The sequence below is a fragment of the Euprymna scolopes genome, chromosome 15 (genome assembly GCF_053919585.1).
Source record: "Euprymna scolopes isolate OS-2025 chromosome 15, ASM5391958v1, whole genome shotgun sequence".
NCBI lineage: Eukaryota > Metazoa > Mollusca > Cephalopoda > Sepiida > Sepiolidae > Euprymna > Euprymna scolopes.
Genome location: NC_136496.1, coordinates 20,317,400 through 20,335,219, shown reverse-complemented (window position 1 = coordinate 20,335,219; position 17,820 = coordinate 20,317,400). Strand labels below are relative to the sequence as shown.

At 35.3% G+C, this 17,820-nt stretch overlaps 1 protein-coding gene across 2 annotated transcripts in view; it reads right to left on the bottom strand.

The window, feature by feature from the left end:
* The window catches only part of LOC145293743 (follistatin-related protein 5-like), a 622,029-nt gene that overhangs the window by 412,407 nt on the left and 191,802 nt on the right, over window positions 1–17,820 (bottom strand). The gene's annotated exons all lie outside the window — the stretch shown is intronic.

The following is a 17,820-nucleotide window of genomic DNA, read 5'->3' as shown; positions in this document are numbered from 1 at the left end:
GTTCTCGCCTATATGTTCACATACACTGTTGCTACGGCATTTTATCTTATTTCATGCATAAATAAGCTATCAATTACAATTGTTTCCGCGGACAGAAAATGTACTGTCTGCTTCGTCAGGCGGTAAAAGTCAAAATGATAAAGCGAAGAAAATATGATTTTTATGCTAACGGGTGGATATTAACAAAATAAGAGAAATAGAGAGAGAGAGAGAGAGAGAGAGAGAGAGAGAGAGAGAGAGGGAGAGAGAGAGTGTGTGCGTGTGTGTGCGTGAGAAAGAGAAGAAGAAAAGTATTTGGAATGAATTAAGCATTTCACAATGCAGATATGTTTCTGGTTGGGGTGAACGTGTTACATGTAATGAATTATTGTCGGGGGGGGGGGTTATTTCAGCTGCAATGCTATTATACGTCTAGTTGATTGCTTTAAAACACACGTCCTATATATCCTATATATATACATATATATATATGTACATATATATATATATATATATATATATATATATATATATGCCGTAGATATCCTGAATAGGAAAGCATTTCTATGAAAAATAGTTAACATACGTCCAGTTAGTTACATTTAAGAGACGTCTATTATTTATATTGAGTTTACATCAATTGCGTAGTTTGAGTACTAGCTAAAATAGGAAAATAGAGGGTTAATAAGTAGGAAAGAAAAAAGGGGGAAATATTATGGTTAAAATTTTTTTTTAAATTTTGGGGTGAGTGTTTGACGTGAAGGAGCGTTGTTTAATAATTAATGGGCTTACATTTTTACAAATAAATACTAAAGAAAAAGGGGGGATATCTAATAAGACTAAACAGGTTAAAAAGTACACTATAACATGGTGTTGAGTTTATGAGAATAAAATAGCAATATAAATTGTTAGAAACAGGTGTATTTGGTTATAATAAAATATAAAGTGAAAAGTGGTGACCTCCACGTAAAACAAATAATTAGATATAGGGCGATTAATGTTTAGGAGCAATTTATGCTGGATAGGTTGATGGGCTAAATTTTGTAGTAATAAGCTAAAATGGACAGAATAGTAATATAAAAATATGAAATTAATAGATTGAGAACTTTTATCCGGTTCATCTCTCTCTCTCTCTCTCTCTCTCTCTTTCTCTCTCTCTCTAAAAAGCGGAAAAAGAAGAAGGGAAAAGGGGGAAGGTGGGATTGGGGGTGCTTAGTGGGTCGGTAGTGTTTTGGTTTTTGTTCAAGAACATTAGGTGTCGTTTTGTGGCCGTCGTGTAGCCTCATTTCTACTATATATATATATATATATATATATATATATATATATATATATATATATATAACAAAAACAAACAACATCTAAGTAAATCGCGATATATCCAGATAGTCGTCATAGATGGGTGAGTGGTAGGTATGTTACCGTGGGCTCCCGATTTCGAATCTCGCTAGATTCAGCCACTCTGATCAGTCGTGGACGACAAAACATGTGTCCGTGGATTATTATATTTTAAAAATAATATATATACCGCTACCCATGTGGGGATACTAAATTGGTTCAAGGGAATATCATTCCCAACAAGCATTTAGGTAAAAATGCACTTTCGTAAATAATTGAATCCATTCAAAACATATCGCTAAAACAAAACAAACAGCATCTCTCTCTCTCTCTCTCTCTCTCTCTCTCTCTCTCTCTATATATATATATATATATATATATATATATATATATATATATATATATATATATATCAGAGACCCACAGTATAAATGCTGGTGTGTCTCAGTGGTTCATCCTGGGCCCAACTCTCTTCCTGATCTTCATCAATAATCTCCCAAAACACATACTTAAATCATTCGTTGACATCTGTGCTGATGACACGACCATCTACGGCAACACATCAAACGCCGTAAATGACAAAAGTCTCTGATTCTCTCTCCTCTGATCTTGAGCGCGTGGTACAGTGGGGGGAAGCATCTATCTTTACATCATCAACGCACTGATCCCTACCTGTAAACAATTGCAATGGATGCCTCTCGTTTTTGGGAGGCTCCATCTTTTGACAAGCTTCTGGGTTTGACCTTTACTCCTGATCTGAAATGGAACACGTACATCAGGTGTGTTGTCAAGGAGACTGGGGAAATGGTGGGATCCTTCTACCGCTATAGAAGATATCTCACTACTGATGCACTCTCTATCTGTATAAAAGCTAATTACGTCAAAGGATGGAGTACTGCTTCCACATCTGGGCAGGAGCAGCTAAAAGTAGCCTATCCTGCCTTGACAGATTACAAAATCGACTTAGTGGGGTATGCTCTTTTCCCTTCCCTGCAACCTCTCTCCCACAGAAGAGACGTTGCGAGCCTGTCTTTGTTTTATCGTTATTTCTATGGCAAGTGCTCGTCTGAGCTCCAATCTCTGGTCCCCCTCGCAAATCTTTCACGAAAAATACCCGTCTATCTGAAACTACTATCATTAATTTTCCCCAGTCTTTATCTGTGCCTTAATCAAGACGTAGATTCCATGAACAGAGCTTCTTTCTGAGAAGTGCACGACTGTGGAACTCCCTTCCGTTTGCCTGTTTCCCACCTGACTACAACTTTGATGTCTTCAAGTCCAAGATATATAAATTCCTGACAAACCGCCCCCTTAAGTAAAACACTCTATCTACTTTCCAATACCAATGAGTACAACGATACTATCCCATTGATTGCTGTACACGCAATCCCCGAGTGGCTTCCGGGACTTGATAAGTGGTGACCTCCATGTAAAAAATATGTATATATATTACTTTTCTGAATTTTTTAGATGAGGGTTGGTTATTTCTATTATTATTCATCGGACTACTGTTCTCATCTTGACTATGATTTTCACAACGTTTCGGTCGATATAACCTCCGACCTTCTTCAGGTGTATCTTGTCGAAATCGGGAATGTTTTTGTCGAACTCGGGAATTTGGACGGAATTTCGAGCAGAACCCTTTATTTACTTCACGGGGGTAGCGTGCTCTTGTTCCGTCAGCCATGACTGAATAGAGGTCCTAAGTAATTCGCAAATGTATATTCCGTTGGCCAAACTGAGGATTGAACCTTCAACCTTCAGGAGAACATCACTTTTACAATTGATTTGTCCCAGTACTCTAACTACTGCGCCACGGGTCCTTGCGGACTACACACAACTGAAGAAGGTCGGAGGTTATATCGACAGAAACCTTGCGAAAATCACACTCAAGATGAGAACAGTATCCGATGAATAATACACACACACATACACACACAAACACACACACACACACACACACACACACACACACACATATATATATATATATATATATATATATATATATATAATTTATTTATATATTTTGGCAGCAAGCAATTATTCAAGCAGGTCTTATTGAACACGTTGGAGTTATTCTTTTTTCCGATTTTTCTGGATATCTTTTCCATTCGTCGAGCGGTTTTTTTTTCTTATTTCAGCTGGCATGTTGTATAAACTGGCGCCCAAACTTGTTGTTCAGCAACATTCTGCTCAAGCGCTTTCTATCGGTGCATCCGATTATCATCAGGAACGGTTGTTGTTATCGTTTTTTTATTCTTTTCCATTTGATACTTGTTATATTTATAATTCATATATATATATATATATATATATATATATGTATATATATATATATATATATATATATATATAAAGATTTATTCTGCTCACGTGTGTTTTTGTGTGTCTCTGTCTGTGTGGATTGCGAAACGCTGATCTGATTTTTATAGCATTTCAGACAAATATATTTTACGCGTCTGGGAGGGTTCTTTGATAGTTTTTGCGTTTGAATAGCTCTGGTAAGTATCGAACATAGGGCATGGAACAATCTGATTAAAGAAGATACAGTCTAATTTTGACCAAAGTTAACAACTTAATGCAAACTATCATCACAAGTGCATTGAAGAAGTTTTATAACAGGCCGAGCAGAAGGGCCTAGTGGATTAAATAAATAGTAGGTCTTTTGATAAGACAGGTGAGCGTCCGAAATAAATATTTCTGTTTAGAGCATAGCTGATCCATCGAACCTGACTTTTGCATTTTAATTTCATCCATTATATAAAAATGATTTTATAGAATCAACAGTAAGCTCCCTCCAGGGCAATACAAACAACAATGTATTGCAGAATAACTCACTGTGGGGAGGGGCCATATAAAGATTCCTCTAAAAGCAATACGGTGAGTCTCGTACTTAAGCAAACAATCAATTGGGTGGTTTAACCGATTTTGATAACAATGGCACTATTGGAATTTTGGAACATTGGTTGATACACACGCAATACCGGACAATGCCCGGTCTCCTTGTTGATTGATCGAAATAAAAACGTGCTTCCACTTATCAAAGCAATTGCTTTTCGATCATTAATCAGTGAACAGAATTGAAAAAAGAAACAAGATACGTAGCAACAATGGGACAAATTCCAATCTCAAAACCGCTATAAAAAGAAAATTAATCATATTTTTTTCTTCGTTAACTTATTTTTCACATTCGCTCATCATTTTTTCTATCTTTTTCTGCTGTTGGCTTTAAACGGATTATTATTTGACGAATTAAACCTCATAATCCACATGTGATTAATGAGTTTACATCCTATAACATGTACACATAGAAAAAGCAATAAGGCACTTGATATATATCTATATATTTATACTCGTATAAATTTCGAGATTTTGTGTATTAATATACATATTAAAAACTCTTTTTTCTATTCGTATTTATTTGCTTCCCCACGAAAGCAAAATTTGACATGGGGTCGTTATTAATGTGAGAGAGGGAGCAGCTCCCACCAAAAGGAAAAAGGGGCACTCTGGTAGGGACTCAAAATAATAATGGTCTCAGTATAGAGGGTTTTTTCCCTCCATTGACCGAGACAAATTACCTTAAGAGTAGCATCGGACAGACACTACACTTTGAGATATTACATTCTTTATACAAGCTAAAACTACAAAGTAAGTTCCAACTGAACAGAAAACTTAGGCACAAGGCTAACTCAAAAGGGGGGAAAAGGCCAGAAGGCCAAGAACAACAGAGAAAAAGCAAACATTTTTTCTATTTGCATTTATTTGCTTCCCCACTGAGCAAATTAGGCATGAGACCGTTTTTTAATGTGGAGAGGGTTGGAAGGGGAAGGAAAGAGGGGACCAATACCCTCGAGAGGAGGGGAGAGAGAACTGGTGATGAGTGCCTCTTGGTATATAGGGTTGCCCCTACATGGACCAGAAACCTATTGCAACACGGGCAATTGTCATTGATTGCAGCATCTGCCGGAACAGATACAACACGTTGTGATATTAAATCCTTTATTCAGGCCAAAATTACAATGTAACTTCAAACCAATCAAACTTTCCTACACCCGTCTAGTTGATAGACCGCCCGTTGTGTTCTTCTTTGCAAATGAACTTGAGCTCCTGCGGAATAGTCTCCAAGGTGAGGTCCCCTCTAGATGAGACGAAATGGAGAAAAGAAAAATTCTTGGATGAGGGGGAGGATGTTAGTGATTGATTTCTCTCTCTCTTAGATGGGTGAAATTTAGAGTGAGGGGCGAAAAGACAAACTGCAGATAGGAGACGTACTAGATTTATTAGGGTTCCTGGTTGGGGATGGATTGAACATGCACTTGGCTAGCTAAAAGGTTAAACACTTATTACACTTGACGGAACTGCGCGTTCCACACTTACGCGGGAAACCCGTATTCAAATTTGGCTGCTTTTCGTACACACAGACTTGCTACATGTATCCATCTTCTGTCAAATGCCGCGCGATGCAGCCTTCTTCTATAATATCTGATCTTTACCCGTAGTTGGTGTTTACACTTTGATCTTGGTCTGAAGGCCAAGAAGAAAAAAGTCGAATATTTTTTCTGTTCATTTAAAAAGAAAATACAATTATGTTATATATAATTTTGCATTCATTTGAAAATAATATAGCTAATTTGCATATTCTTTTAGACATTCATTTTAAGTGATTCACTATTAGTTTTTTTCGTTCTTCCTATGGAATGGTCATCTTTAGTTAACTATTAAGTGTAATTTTATTCATGCAGATATTCTACATGTTATATACTTGTGTAATATTTGTGCAAAAAGGTTTAAACACAAACCTCTTTCTATATACATTTATGCATGCGTATATATATATATATATATATATATATATATATATATATATATATATATAAATCGGGCGAAACGTTGAGTATCCAGGTCCTTCCACCTCTATTTTATTTCATATGTATATATATATATATATATATATATATATATATATATATATATATATATATTTATTTATTTATTTACCAGTGGTGATAAAACCGGACTAAAGTGCTCAATGTGTAGTCAGAGCAGTATATAGGAAATTTATTACTGTAAGTCCAGAATGAGTTTACAAATTGTTTCAGCTGAAACAATTTGTAAACTCATTCTGGACTCACAGTAATAAATTTCCTATATATATATATATATATATATATATATATATATATATATATATATATACATATATATATATATATATATATATTTGTTTAAAAATTTTGCCTACTAAATTTCTCTGCCAGCGTTTAGTCTACAGACATAAGAATTAATATATAGGGTATTCAAACCCATGCAAAATTTTATACTTTGGTTTTAGCCAGGGAAAATAGGTTAAAAAGTGTCGAAATAATCGACGGCATTACAAATATGCATGAGTAACGTCATAGTTATTTGCTCAAATTTTAATTTTTAGTCTTGCAGCAAACATGTCATCATAGCTCAATCATTAACGTAAAATCAAAAAAGTAAATTTTTTAGTTTTCGTTTTCGGTGGTCATTTTTTTTAATTATTACTATACATTCGGTCCAATATCCTAAAATAAAAATACGAAATATGCATTAATCAAGATATCATATATAAGTGTATTTTATGACCGGGCAATGCTGAGCGGCCTGCTAGTTAATGCACACACACACACAAATATATATATGTATAAAAAAAACTGTCCAATAAATTTGTATATAAATAGCCCACATAAGCCAAAAACGATCTCATAGTACGATGTAATTTTAAAACACGACCTTATCATTCGACGTAATTTTAAAACGACTTTTTATATAACCAGCCTGACGATGGCGGAAACGCCGAGAGCGCTCGCAGACTAAAGTACACTTTTACACCATTTTACATATAACACAAGAAGGATTATTCGAAAACTGGAAAAAATAAAACGGAAAATTGTCAAACAAGAAAATGCTGTGCTGTTTAACAATATATACTTAAAGGAGAATATGCTGCCTAAATATACACAATATATATATATATATATATATATATATATATATATATATATATATATATATATATATATTTATGACGCGCCTCATTGTGTAGTTTTTTTAATCCACTAATCTACAAAAAATATTGTATATTTTGCAAACCTCTTCCCTTTAATGAGAAGAATCACAATTTTGAAAAACTCAGCAGAATAAGGTCTTAAACTTTCTTAATACTTGCTTTACAGATTCTCTATGCTTTTTAAGAATTCAAATATGTATATATAATAAATTAAAAATTTAAAAATTTATTTAATTGTTTGTTTGTAAACAAACTGACAGTTTAAGCAATATTCGACGGGCAAATGCTAATTTAATAGACATTCGAAGAGAAATATTTACAGGCTCTGATTCTTAGCCCGATGGTTAGAGCTGCCGACTGTCAACACAATGGTTTTAGGTTCGATTCACGGCCGGGAAAACGTGGATGCAGAGGCGCACTGATGAGCTGTGATACAACGAAACAGTACTGTATGTAGTATACAGTTTAGAAAACTCTATATCTAATGCATGAGTTAATCCCAACGATAAAAACACACACACATGTGCATATATAACTAAGAATAAGAGAAAGAAATAAAGCTTTACGAATATTCGTAAATTACGAATGTGTCATATCTTACTAATGCATTGCAGATTTTTGACCTATCTAATTATTGGAAGTGAATCATTAAATACTACAATCTGTTTATAAATGATGATAATACTTTACTATAATTCTATAAAATAATAATAATAATAATAATAATAATAATAATATGAAAACGAGAATCACAAAATCCTATGGGACATGGACGTACACACTGTTAAACCCCTCCAAGCAAGAAGACCCGATGTCGTAATAATTAACAAGAAAGAAAACTCCTGATATTGCTGTTCCAGCTGACCACAGGGTGAATATCAAAGAGAAGGAGAAACGAGCAAATACACAGAGCAAGCCAGAGAACCGAAAGGGATATGGAAGAGGAAGAAAATCAAAATAATACCTATAATAGTAGGAGCACCAGGAAAAATCCCGAAAAACTTTGAAAAAAGAATGGGAGAAACTGGAATCAGAGGAATGACTGGAAAAATACAACGAACAACAATAATAAAAACAGCTGAAATATTAAGGAAAACCCTTGAATGTGAAGACTAATACACAGGAACCACAGGTGTAGACCAGAGAAACTCCCACAGAGACAAAACATGAAGCCCTGCACGGAACCAAGAAAATTGAAGCTCCATACCTATAAGTTTTCTAACCCCTCTCCTATCCTAATTACCACATCACTGCCCCTCTCTCCCAAAAAGAGAGTGATACCCAATCGTCAATAATCAAGGATAACGAAAAACCGAGGAGTGAGCACTGATCAGACCTCCACTCTCCTTGGAAAGACTTATTGCCATTGAAATTCCAGTAAAGACCATTGCCCACTTCTAATGAGAAATCAATGGCGAGCAGCTGTTGCGATAAGACAAATTTATTTCCAAATGTTATCGAAAGAGGAGGGGAGTACTGGAAAATCGGGGGAGACTTGTTGTCACTCAGCTTCCAGCGAACAGCAGAGACTGTATTTAATGAGATCTTTGATGACCTGTGTGAAAGCTTCTTAATAGTCAATAACAATAATACAGATGTAAAGATGCCCATTTTTCTTACCACTGCATATTTTTTCCATCGACATAACGGACTGTAAATATTCAGATAACGTTGAAGGTAATAGTGCTAGATGCTATGACTGTATATAGATTCTATTAGTCTGTAATGTAACTCTATGGCAGGCTACGTATTTGTACACAAGACAAAAATAAATTAATCTTACAATAAGAGTTGAAAATTCTAGTGAATTCTTCTAATTCTATATCTTATACTTCCCCCTCTCTCTCTACCTTTATTCACTTATATATGTCTATGTTCGTATATATATATATATATATATATATATACGAGATACACACACATATATGCATATATATATGATGATTGCAACGTCTTGTCAGACGAGTGCCACTCCCTCATACATTTAAAATCCATCAGCCCAAATGCCTGAGGGAGTATCTATACAAAGATGATGTTACAGTGTCTTAGCTTTGTACGACAGCTAAGTCTCTCTCTCGGTTCAAAATGTTGAGATCCAGCAACAAGCAAGAGCAAGATAGCCAGCAACAAATTAAACTGCAGACCAGCTTAATGCGGGTACTGGTCTCCCGCTTTATGGTTTTTTAAATCAGAGATTTGCTTATTTGATATATATATATATATATATATATATATATATATATATATATATATATATATAAACTCAGACGACAATAGAAGGATACATTCAAGTATCCATAGTTTTATTCGTGTTTAAAAGAGCCTGATCGTAAGGAACCGTTTCGTCCTTACTTAAACAACAAAACACAGAGCTATATATCTCTGATTTCCATAAAGGCGACACTGTAGAAGAAAACTCCAAAAAATTTGCCTTAAATTACCATATGCATAAAAAGATGGATACCTTCATTTAACGTTCTTCATATATGATTGAAGGAATACCTAATTACATCTTATATACAATTATACGAAATACAATTTATAGTAGATGTACTTAGATTAATAATTTACTGCAATTACATGGCATCACTGAATACATATCGATTTATGACATTCCGATAAAATTGTCGAAAATTGTTTAAGAAAGTAAACAGTATCTTCATAATACACACCCACACTACATACACACACGCATATATATATATATATATATATATATATATATTCATAGGGTGAACCTTTTATTTTAAACAATATATACATATATATATATGGAGGGAAGTTTTAAAGCGGTTTTATAATACCATGTCAATTAGAAGTTCAGGATTCTGTACAATAAACATAAAATAAGGTTAAGCTAAAAGATTATCCCTCGACAGCTTGTAAATAAATTACATTTAATCCTCTCACAGACCTTTCTATTTATAATTTGAAATCACTTTCTGCACACTAAACTTTGAATAAAAAACTCAGTGAATACAATTTAGAGCGCGCAGACAACCGCTACCGTCATGTACGACCAAAATGCACATTATTCGAGTAGGTAATTTAACGTCAATGTTTGTAGATCATTTTTATTAATTGGAATTAGTTTCATTCTCCTAGTTTAATCGATACTAACTATACAATTCCAAATACCTACTCGACACTTTATTTCAGTATCACTTGAGGAATTGGCAATGATGTGTCAATTGAATTATTCAGCTTTTCATACCCATCTTCATCAGCCGGTATAAGCTTCTCCTTTTAATTCTCAATGTTTGATTTTCAAGTGTTCATGATTAAACCAATTCCTACTATAAAACACACCTGAAGAATCCAGAGAGTTTGTGAAATCCACGACGAGTCTAACATTTCGAAATATATAAATAATCAGAGGAGTAGCAGAAAAATACTAAAATAATTCACCTTTCATTAAATGAACGTTAATAATGGTTGTAACAAGTTGGGTGACTTTTTAGAAAGTTTGGCTAGGGAGGGGGACCATAGATTGGAACTCGGAACAAGCAGTTGGCATGAAAATAATTATAGAGCAGAGACGGGCTCGCATGGTCTACTCTGTGGAAATAAGATTGCAGGGAAGAGAAAAGACCATCGCCGACTAGGTTTTGTTTATGAACATAATAAAATGCACAACCAGTCTAACATTTCGAAATATATAAATAATCTGACAAGTGGCAGAAAAATACTAAAATAATTGACCTTTCATCAAATAGATGACAAATAAGTCATACGCTCTTAACGGATAGTTGCGATTCGCATATACATAGAAGTAAAATCCCTACAAAAATAATTCATACGCGTTTAAACTGTCTGCATCCTTCGTTGATGGTCAGCACATGGCGCTACACAAAGTAAAAAGAACACTGTCCTAATTTATATTATTTGAATTATTCAAACTACTGTTCTTTTCTTGAGAGAATTTTCATTCTACTTTGTTTTGGATGATGTGACTTTGAATCAACGTTCAGGTGTATCTTGCCAAACTCGGGAATCTTGTCGAACGTTGGAATCTGTACCGAATTTAGAAGGGAATCCTTTGTTTAATCCACGGCATTAGCATGTTCCCGTTCTGTCGGCCACGGCTGGTTAGAAGTCCTAAATAATTTCTTTCCGAAAACACTAATTTATGATAATTTATAATATATATTGTTTATGTTCTAGATACAAATATACCTATCATATATAATTATTTATGCTTTTACAGGTCAAAGGTGTGTAAGAATTGTCAGAGGTTTGAGATGTGGCATTAAATGTCTATCTGAAAGTGGATTACTTAGCATCAAAATCCATGATTTCACTTTCCAATGTTGATGGAAGTTATTGTCCAATTCACCCGAGTTGGAAAATTATCAATATTATTTCGCCTAGCTTGTCGAGACTCTTTGACATAAGTCTTCATTATGAATCCCTTGTAGACCACCTAGCGTACTCTGGTGGTAAAATACTCTTCAATATGATATTTGATTCATGCAGATTTTGTATTTATTATTAAATAGCAGATAAACTATTGATTAATATATTGTACCCAATCTATAGAAGTGATTTTAAAAGTTAAAAAATGACTTATAGAAACGTCACGGCCTTAGTAGTTAAGATTTAACGCCACACCCTAAATACTTAAGATTCAACGCTCAAGCCTGAGTAGTTAAGATCCAACGCCCCAACCCTAATGGTTAAGATTTAATGCTTTAGCCTTAGTAGTTTAGTTGCAACGCTCCAGCATTAGTCGTTTAGATTTAACGATCCAGCCTTAGTAGTTAAGATTTAACGCTCCAGCCTTAGTACTTAAGATTCAACGCTCCAGCCTTAGTACTTAATATTCAACGCTCCAGCCTTAGTACTTAATATTCAACGCTCCAGCCTTAGTACTTAATATTCAACGCTCCAGCCTTAGTACTTAATATTCAACGCTCCAGCCTAAGTAGTTAGGATTTAACGCTCCATCCTTAGGAGTTAAGATTTAACGCTCCAGCCTTAGTACTTAAGATTCAACGCTCCAGCCTTAGTACTTAAGATTCAACGCTCCAGCCTAAGTAGTTAGGATTTAACGCTCCATCCTTAGGAGTTAAGATTTAACGCTCCAGCCTTAGTACTTAAGATTCAACGCTCCAGCCTTAGTACTTAATATTCAACGCTCCAGCCTTAGTACTTAAGATTCAACGCTCCAGCCTTAGTACTTAATATTCAACGCTCCAGCCTTAGTAGTTAAGATTTAACGCTCCAGCCTTAGTAGTTAAGATTCAACGCTCCAGCCTTAGTACTTAATATTCAACGCTCCAGCCTAAGTAGTTAGGATTTAACGTTCCAGCTGTAGTAGTTAGGATTTAACGCTCCATCCTTAGTAGTTAAGATTTTACGCTCCAGCCTTAGTAGTTAAGATTTAACGCTCCAGCCTTAGTAGTTTAGATTCAACGCTCCAGCCTTAGTAGTTTAGATTCAACGCTCCAGCCTTAGTAGTTAAGATTTAACGCTCCAGCCTTAGTAGTTAAGATTTAACGCTCCAGCTGTACTAGTTAGGATTTAACGCTCCAGCCTTAATACTTAAGATTTAACCTTCCAGCCTTAGTAGTTAAGGTTTAACGCTTCAGCCTTAGTAGTTAAGATTTAACGTTCCAGCCTTAGTAGTTAATGTCTCAGCCATCGTCAGATGGATACGAACACGTTCAAATTTAACCGATTTTAAGTTATATAAATGCATATTTGCGCATACGTATAAGATCATTTTAAGTCGACTTACGCCTGCTATATGCCATTTCTTCATAAATATTGATCCATTTAAACCTATTTCCACAACCTAGAGATCAAATCTAATTTGTTCTACATGTTCAAATATATAAATTTCAAGTGTGTAGTCACAAAAATGACAAACGAGTTCATGTAAGACCGTAACTGAGAAAACCACACATAAGAAGTGACGTTTATATATATATATATATATATATATATATATATATATATATATATATATATAGAGAGAGAGAGAGAGAGAGAGAGAGAGAGAGACAGAGACAGAGACAGAGACAGAGACTGAGAGACAGAGAGACAGAGAGAAAGCGAGCGTATCAGGGTGTCTATTCTTTAATTTAGTGAATTAATATTCAAGTGAAAATAGCATATATTTAGGGATTTTATTTGGCGGATTGAAATAAATTGTTTAATAAAGCGATTACTGATTTAATGAATGCGATCTGACAAAGGGAAACAATGAAAAACTAATACAGATTTAATCCCAGCCGGATCAAATGCAGTCGATCAACACGTGAGCTGAGTCAAAATAAGGTCACCATGTAAGATCTGTGTTTTCTGTCGGTGAGTGATAGTCAGAAGATGTTTAATTAAATGAGGGTATTGTTCAACCGACCTGTGGATTAGCGCTGTCTGAGTCAGCACTTAATTGAAGAGCTGCATATTTAATCTCGTAAAAGGTCATTTGATCAATCGTAGAATTCAACGATTTGCTTTGTGTTGAGAGAAAATGATAAAGCTGTCTTTTACTAAGATGTCAATCATTATCAAGAGGCAAAAGCCATTTGAGGATAAAGTTTAAATAAGTTTTAGGCGGGCAATGATAACACGGTAATTACTGATTAAGTTTGTGCAAGATTTGGTAACTTTAATAGTACGTGGGCTTCCACAACAGTTTGTTTACAGTGGACTTGAAAATGACTGTTGTATGTTTGCCAAGTAGTTTTTGAAACTATTTTTCATGAGTTCAGTTGCTCCGATAATTACTGGAATGATGTGAATCTTCCTAAGATTCCGATTTCTTTTCATGTCGTACATGTGGTCCTTGGTATTTCTTTACTTTTTCATACTCTGGAGACACTGATTTCCACTAAGGTTGCTTCCCTCTCCTTCTTGTTCCATATCACTATGTCAGGTTCAATAGTTCATTTTTCTATGTACGTAGCTGTAGAGCTTGCATAGTTATGCTGGATGGAGCATGGATTTTTTCTGACTGTTCTTTCCGGTATATGTTGCCAGGAATTGCTGCTATATTCAATATTCAACTTTTTACAGATCGTCAAGAGATATTTAACCACTCTATTGTGTTGCATTATATAGTAATTGTCCTTCAACAGAACCTTAGTATAATGCTAGGTAGCTCCTAATCTCTATTTCTGTGTAGCAGAACCTGCACTTTTTGTCATTGTTGACATCAGTCTCCTTCTAAAAGCATTGGTTATCAAGACAGTCGCGGACAGCTCTTATAATCCTTTCCTGAACATAGCCGAGCGGCCATTTTTATACCTAGTTTATAGAACTCTCCTTATCTATATAGTACTGACTGATGCCATTCAGAAAATACTTGACATCCTGTTGGTTAGTCCGTTTTGCCAGATTTTTGCAATGGAAGTTCTTGGTGTATTTTTGTCGACTCTGTTAAGCTGTTTTTATAATCTTTTTTGTCTGATTCTGATCCATTCGTAAGACAGTCTTGTTCAAAATATTTGTCCACTTTTAGTGATTGAAGTTGTTCTACTGGCTCTTGTTTCGTTATGCTGGTGTGCCATTTGAAGGTTTAGATTTTGGGAGCAGATATTGTCCGTTACTCTCAATAGTGCTTACAATGCTGATGTTCAATTTCTGACAGACCCATAGCTCCTGCATCTCTGGACAGACACTGATTTCTATACAATGTCAGTGATTCAGCATTTTAGTCTCCAGTCTGTTTATGTCCTTTTGTGTTCAGTCAACAAGGTGTATGTTAACACAGGCAGGTTAATGACACTGATTTTTTTTAATGTGGAGGTCATCACTTATCAAGGCCCAGAGGCCACGCGGAGATAAGGATTATTGCGTGTAAAATAATCAATGGGGTAGTGTTGTAGTATTCATTAGTATTGGAGATTTGATAAAGTGTCATTACTTAAAGAGGCGGTTCATCAGGAATTTGTTTGTGTTGGACTTGAAGACATAAAAGTTGTAGTTAGGTGGGAAACAGGAAAGCGGTAGAGATCCCCACAGGCGTGCAATTCTAAGAAGCTTTGTTCGTGGAATCTGCATTTTGATCAAGGCACAGATAAAGAGTGGGGAAAATTATTGACAGTGGTTCAGATAGACGGGTGTTTATCGTGAAAGATTGGCGAGGGGGGCAGAGATTGGAGCTCAGATGAGCACTTGCCATGAAATAACGATAAAACAAAGATAGGCTCGCAACGTCTCTTCTGTGGGAGAGAGGTTGCAGGGAAGAGAAAAGGACATCCCCCACTAAGCCACTTTTTTACATAGGGATCACCACTTATCAAGGCCCGGAAGCCACTCGGGGATAAGGGCTATTTTGTGTACAATAATCAATGGGATAATATCGTAGTAATAGTTGGTATGGGAGATTTGATGAAGTGTCTTACTTAAGGGGGCGATTAATCAGGAAGCTGTTTATGTTGGACTTGAAGACGTCCAAGTTGTAGTCAGGTGGGAAACAGGAAAACGGAAGAGTATTCCACAGGCGTGTACTTCTCAGAAAAAAAGCCATGTTCATGGAATCTATGTTTTGTTTTAGGCCCAGATAAAGAGTGGGGAAAATTACTGACAGTGGTTTCAGATAGACGGGTGTTTATAATGGAGGATTGGCGAGGGCGGGGATCAGACATTGGAGCTCGGACGAGCACTTGCCATGGAAATAACGATAAAACTTCGACTATATTGTGTGGTTCTAGTCGTGGTGACGGCAGTTTTTTGGGGGGGAGGGGGATGTAAAGTTAAAATGAAAAGAAAGTGGAAAAGGAAACGAAATAGAAAGTGTAATCGGCGGGGAAAAGGTAAACGGGGAGGAACGGGAGGGAGAAACGGAAGAGAAAGAGAGAGAGCAGAAAAGGAGGAGGAAACGAAAGAGGAAAAAGGGAGATAGGAAAATGAGGGAGGATGGGAAGGGGGAATAGGCCCTTTTCGCTTTTGGTATACCATTTTTCTCGGTTGCGCCTTTTTGTTACACTTCTATTGGTGTTTATATATGTGCAGTTTAAGGTTGTGGCCGTCGCGGATTAATTTCTGCACCCAAGGGCTTTCCTTAAGAGGTTAGCTATTTTCAACACTACTCCTCGTTAAATGATCTCAATCTTCCCATTGATTTCGGTTTCTCTTAGTTTTGTTTTCTATTTTTTTCGGGAGACTGTTCATAATGCTTATACAATTATTAAGTTTCTCCAGATTCTATATCTCTCTATGTTTCGAATATTTGCTTCGTTTTTCTGTCTCTGTGGTTTGATGGGATGTCAAATCCGCGATTTGTCAGTTTCTCCTCTTCTTTTTAATTATCATGACCTGTCATTTTACTTGAGCGGGTTCATTTGCTTGTATCTTGATGCCCCAAAAGATTTTGTTGTTTTCGTTTTTCTGTACTGTTTTTTTTTGTTTTAGTTTGAACCATTTACCAGCATGTTGCAGAGATCCCAATGCATTGTCTTCCTTATGTACTCGTGGTTGTCCTTATATTCCTTTTTTGCCAGTTTGCTGCATTCACTTATTATGTGGCATATTGTTTCGTGTCTCTGCCCACATTATGTACATTTACTGATTACTAGTGATTTATATATTTTAGCTTTAATTTGGTTGGTTCTAATTGCGTTGTTCTGTGCAGCTGTCAGTGGGGAGTTTGTTTCTCTATTCATGTATCCTTTTTCTGGCTACATCCAAGTGCTTTCATAGTTGTCTTCTTTTGTTATGCTGATAAATCGTCTCTGTAACTCTTTCTCTTCTAAGTTTTTTTTGGGTCGTTTGTTTTGGTGTCCTCATTTCCTGTATTGTTGTTTTAGTAGTGTCTCTTCCTACGGCGATTAATATTTCTGCAGTCTCTTTGTATATATATATATATGTATATATATATATATATATATATTTATTATTATTATTGTTATTATTATTATTTGTATAGTTATATATATTTATTATTATTATTGATTTTTTATTATTAATTTATTATCATTATTATTATACTTTTCATATGAATATATATATATATATATATATATATATATACATACTATAATGACACTTAATGTCTGTATGCCTCTCTCTATAATTTTATAGCTCTTACTTAGAATTACTTGGGACTGCTAACCAGTTATGTCTGACGGAACGAGAGCATACTACCCCCTGCAAATTAAATAAAGGCTACGTTTGAAATTCTATGCCTATACCGACAGAAATATGCCTAGTTTGACAGTAAGATTACCGATTTCGATGAGATATATCCTGAAAAGGCCAGAGGTGTGATGGATCGAAATGTTTTTTGAAATTACACTCAAGATGAAAACAGTAATTTTCTTTTCTGCATTTAAACCCCAAGCAAGACACACTGCCACTTTGATATAGAAGGCTTTTACCCGGGAAATATGTTGCAGGAAGTTGAGCAGCATGTCTGTTTATGTTACACTGGAACTTATGAATGCCAGTCAGTCAGGGAAATAGAAACCCGGCACGTAATACCAAAGTTTAGAAGTCCGAGGGAATAAAAAACG